This window comes from Pleurodeles waltl, chromosome 10, assembly GCF_031143425.1.
Source record: "Pleurodeles waltl isolate 20211129_DDA chromosome 10, aPleWal1.hap1.20221129, whole genome shotgun sequence".
In the NCBI taxonomy this organism is placed as follows: domain Eukaryota; kingdom Metazoa; phylum Chordata; class Amphibia; order Caudata; family Salamandridae; genus Pleurodeles; species Pleurodeles waltl.
Window position 1 is genome coordinate 548,754,504 of NC_090449.1, and position 5,324 is coordinate 548,759,827.

Genomic DNA, 5,324 nt, shown 5'->3' on the forward strand with positions numbered 1-5,324 from the left:
ACCTATGACATGAACCCTAAAACCTACCCCACCCTGTCCTAAAAACTACCCTTAACCCCCCTCACCCAGAACTCTAAAACCTACCTCACCCTGTCCTTAAAAATGCCCCCACCCACCCTAGCCCCACTTACCCGGCCGCTGCATTCCTCTCCCAGCTATTCCTGCTGTGTGCCTGAACTATGCATATGCATGGTGCTTTAACCACACATTTGTGTGGTAACGCTTCCGTGGTTACGCTATGCATTGCTCCGGCCGCGTAGAAGAGGCTGTTTCCCGCAGAAGACACCGTGATGATGACAATAGTGGCCATGCACTCTGAGACCAGCGTGCAGCAGGCTCCTTTCAGGGGCTACTTGCCTCCGGTGACTCATGCATGGCAGGGCCCCTGCTCCGGCCAATTGCTTGCCCTGCTGACCTGTAAGGGATCGTTCATCCATCCCTGGACCAGACGGCACAGGGCATGAGGTGGAATCCCGCATCCTGTGTGGGACATGGTGGAGGCATCCTCCCACAGCCCTGCAACCCCTCCAGCTGTCCTAATGGAAGAAGGACCCTCTAGGTGTGGTAGGGGGCACAGAAAAAATCTTGGCTCAGAGGATAACATTCAATAGATTGCAGCGAGGTAGCTGCTCTGCTATTTACAATACCTTGACCCAGAATCAGGTCATCCACAAATGGGTTAGAACGAGGTACCCCCCATCGGGGCATGCAGTGCACTAAGGGCAATGAATGCAGCCCATTCCATCTACGCTCTAGTTTCAAAGTAAGCAGCTCTATGCACTGGCCCAGGGGTCAGCTATACCAGGCCAACAGAGGCTCCCTGGCACTGCAGCATAGTTACAATTTGGGGGAATTCTTACTTAGAGTTGTTCAGTCATAATCCCACAGATAATAGCTTCACCCCATTGACTCCTCAGCCAGTACAGAAACCAAATATCTGAACCTGTGGTTCCTGTTGCACTGAGCAGTATTACTATTTCAACAACACATCATCAGTAGGGTAAAACTAACTTGTCTCACAATGGTCTAGACCCAGCTCACCTTCCCCTTTAGTGGGTGAACAGTCCAACGCTTGGTAAATTCTGCTTCACAATGATAGGAAGAGCCAACATCAAATGATCAAAAAGTGATTTCACTATGAGCGCTTAGCCGCCACAACCCAGTTATCCTTGTGGTAACTTTTCTGATACCTCCAGCTTGAAACCCATAAATTCAGAGAGATCATGAGGCTTCTCTTTCATGGTCTGCATTCATGCTGAAAATCGAGATCATGCAAGCTTTAGCCCTTCTGCTCAGCGAGAGGTTTCTGTCCTCACTGAGCTTACCTTAGGACACCTGCATTATCATTTTACTGGTGTCTCACCCCAGTCAAACTCCCCACCTGGCACTGTCCCCAGAGAGGGTTGCACCCAGTGGGTGAGGGGTACTTAGAACTAGAAGTGGAAGCCCCAAAGGGCTTTCACCCCATCTCACCAGGTAAGTGAAAATAATGATATGAGTAGTGATATTTCACCAGTGGCCCAAGGGCTTCCCACTTATCCTACACTTCTCATCTCTTCACAGTACCAGACTAGAATCAATTTCAACTGGTCCTCTTCCCTGCTGCTTCTGCCAAGCCCATTCCCTCAGCTATGGTGTTGCTAGATAGTAGACAGGGACTGATGGAATCTCATTCATCCATTCATGTGTATCATTAATTAGATGATGAGGAATTTGGCTAACTTAGGAGCGTCACAGTTACTCCCGCAATTTAATTGTACTTCATTGATTTTGTTCACTTTGACATTCAGAGCACTGAGTAGAAGACAAAATGCATCAACATCCACCTTGGGCCTTAACAATGTGTTGTTTTAAATAAGTAGTTGGTTTCTCCTGGTCTGCACCAGTGCTAAGTCAGCTGCTAGGCAAATGCAGAAGTAGAATGCCAGCCCTGTGCCGTTGGAGGGGCAATGGGGAGACATGACCACTGCAGGTGGGGCAATCCACAGGAAGGGCCCGGCTTCTGCCCAGAGTTGCTGCCACCCCAGATGGTGACACTTTGCCAGCCACAGTGCGTGCCCAGCCCTACTTCAGCCCCAGCCTGAGCGACCCAGCACTTAGAGCCAATCCTCATCCTGAAGTTACAGGTCTGACCAGCTGTCTTCCCTTACCTACATTGATCCAACATTCCAGAGTCTGTTCACCTTGGAGACCTGCTGCACAGATTGGTATGGCCTGACTTGAGATTTACACCATCTTTCCTGGGTTTTCAAGAACCAACAAGAGCTCACCAGATGCCGCCAGAACCCTGATGCTTTTCCGGGCTCGGGACCCTCTCTCAGGATGAACCCATTCCAGTGTACCTGCCCTTCATGAAGAAAAGAGAACACTGCCCAGGGCTCTCATCTGCTTCTCCAGGATTGTTTACACTACCACACTGGACACTGCAAGGAACCCATCTCCACCACTGTAGGTTCGGGGATTTGCAACTGATTCCTTTTCAATAGGCTGAGGGCAAAGCAGGCCATCGCCTATCCCTTCAAAACGGTGCTCACCCATCTCTTAGGACTGACCCAAATTAAACTGCTGCTCACATGAAACCCTTTTTCACTTCAGCCTTTAAAGTTCTCATTTGAATATTTCCTACAACCACTAAGATCTGCATGTACAGGGGATCCACCCTCTGACTCATTGCAGCTTAGCCCCATGAATTTCTGCACTGGTGATGCCCGGGTATGGGCTGGATGCTCCAGTGCCATCCATTTTCAGGGCTTGTTGATTTGGCAGGCAAGTTGTTACACACTGTTTAGCAGATTTGAACTTCCATGGCCACCATCCTGCTGTCTATATCAACCAACACCTTTTCTGGAGTCTGACGAGCGTCAGCGTTGGGTGGCGCAACCTGGCATTCAGTTCACCCTGTGGTGGCAGTTGTGCTTATTGAAAGTGGCCCCCTAAGCACTTGCATTTGATGCCCGGCTCCATGCCAACGAGCCAAGCTTCATACCCATTTAAAGTTTGAGAATAGGTTGAGATTCTTCCAGTCCCAAGACCTCTGATCATTAACTTTACCAGGTAAAACTGGGTTTTCTGAGGACCATCTATCCTGAAGGAAACTTCAGAGGGAACCAGCTACTAGACAGTTTGATTATTCTTTTGCCTCCATACCCCCGTTGGATGACTGATTTGCACATCAGGACACTATGGACCTCCACAAGAGTTTTCTCTGGTTTTGCAATGACCAGAAATAGTTCACTATATTTTGGGGTCCTAACACACATGGTCATGCTCCACCTCCCCGACAGAGTGGGTGAGACAGGCCGATGGTGCACCTGCTGTTGGGTTTGTGTCAGGATCCCGCCACAGCCGGTGTGCATGGGCCCTTATCTTAATTGTTCCACAGGGTTTTGCTCAGCCCTCCTACTTGTACATATGCTTAACTCATTGGTCCATTTTTTAAGATGGGTCAGGTGAGTAACCGAAATCCCCACAGATGCCTGGAATCTGGCGTGGGCCCCCTGACCCAACGGCATGACATGGCACTGAGCACAGTCTGCCACAGTCGACAGTCACACCAGGAACACAGGGCCCATACTCCTTCCCCACCCTGGTGCACACCAAGAGGTGCTGAGGCAGTTGCAGGGGAGGACGCAGAGGCAGTTGTATCTCCCTCAGCCCCTAGGACATGGTAAACCTCGGGCCCGGGGGCTGTAACACTCTCCACTGGCACCTCAAAGCCTCCCCATCTGACCTGGAGCCAGTTGAGGCACATTGCAATGGAGGTAATGCACCCTGTCAGGGCTGGGTGCGTCCAGGCGGCGGTCCTGCAGAGGGGATTTGTCCTCTCGGGAGATTGACCTTCCGGCCATGTTAAATCCTCTGGGTGTACTTTACATAGCCCAACAGTTTACCTCTTAATGCATTCACGCCCGCTCAAACTCTCTCTTCAAAGTTCTTTTCAAGCTTCCCGTATGGTTTTTGTTGGCTATCAGTATCACACTGTATTTAGCCCTAGATGGAGTTTGCCAACCACTACGGGTTGCATTCCCAAGCAACTCAACTCTGAGAAGTCCCGATCCCAGTGCGCCAGGGGTCACTACCAGCCTAACATCATCCCTGGGGTGAGCCATGATCAGAAGGACTGAGGCCCGAGCGATGCCGGGAGTCAGTCTTCTGTATACCACTTTGCTCCTGCCCGCAGCTGAACAGCAATTGAGCTCTGGGCTCTTCCCTCTTCATATGTAATTACTGGGGGAATCCTAGTTAATTTATTATCCTTCTATGAGTATTATGCTTAAATTCAGAGGGTCTCCATGTCTGAACTGAGGTCATAGTCAGATGCTGAATCGTGGGTGTTGGACTTTTGGCCATACGCATGGTCATCCCTAGTCTTTTTGCCTCCTTCCTCCTGGTTTTTCTGACCTTTCGCTGTTGGCTCTAGGACTCTGAGCACTTTATCACTGCTGACCAGTGCTAAAGTGCAGGTGCTCTCCCATCTAAAGTTGGTATGATTGGCTTATACCTAATTGGCATATTTAATTTACCTATAAGTCCCTTGTACAGTGGTATCTCTATACCCAGGGCCTGTAAATTAAATACTACTAGTGGGCCTGCAGCGCTGCTTGCGCCACCCACTGAAGTAGACTTTCAAACCTGTCTCAGGCCTGCTAGCGCAGGGCCTGTGTGCGCAGTTTTCTGCCACATGGACCTGGCATCTAAATTTACTTGCCAGACCCAGAACTCCCCTTTTACTACATGTAAGTCACCCCTAAAGTACGCCCTAGCTAGCCCTATGGGCAGGGTGCCATGTATGTAGAAAGGCAGGACATGTGCCATATTGCATGGCCTGTCCTAGTAGTGACAAACAGCCTAACTTGGTGTCTCACTGCTGTGAGTGCTGCCTTCTCATAGGATTGCATTAGAAATGCCCTGCCTTATGTGTAAGGGGTATTGTCTGATTTATGAGGGGTAGCGTAGGCGTGTTTGGTATGGTTGTGATGGGGATAATAAATACTGCTTACTGGTGTGGGTGTATTTTTTATTTTTTATTACTATCACAGAAATGCCACTTCTAGAAAGTGCGCATTTATCTGTGCTTATGATTCTGGTGTTTTGCAGCTTGACTCCAATCCACGTCTGGGCCGAGTGACAGTTGGGGCTTTGTGCATACTTTTCAGACAGCCTGTACACAGGGAGGGTGGAGGTGTCACTGAGGTGCATCTACATACTGAATAGTCTTCCTGGGCTGAGAGAATGGAGAGGCGGGGCACACCTACATTTGTAAAGGCTGTGCCCTGGCCTCACACAATAGGGTCGTTAACCCCCCACTGATGTTTGGAGCCTGT

The 5,324-nt window shown here is 49.7% G+C and overlaps 1 pseudogene; it reads right to left on the bottom strand.

The window, feature by feature from the left end:
* Positions 1-578: 578 nt before the first annotated feature.
* Positions 579-4,310, bottom strand: LOC138262539 (28S ribosomal RNA; annotated as a pseudogene).
* Positions 4,311-5,324: the final 1,014 nt, after the last annotated feature.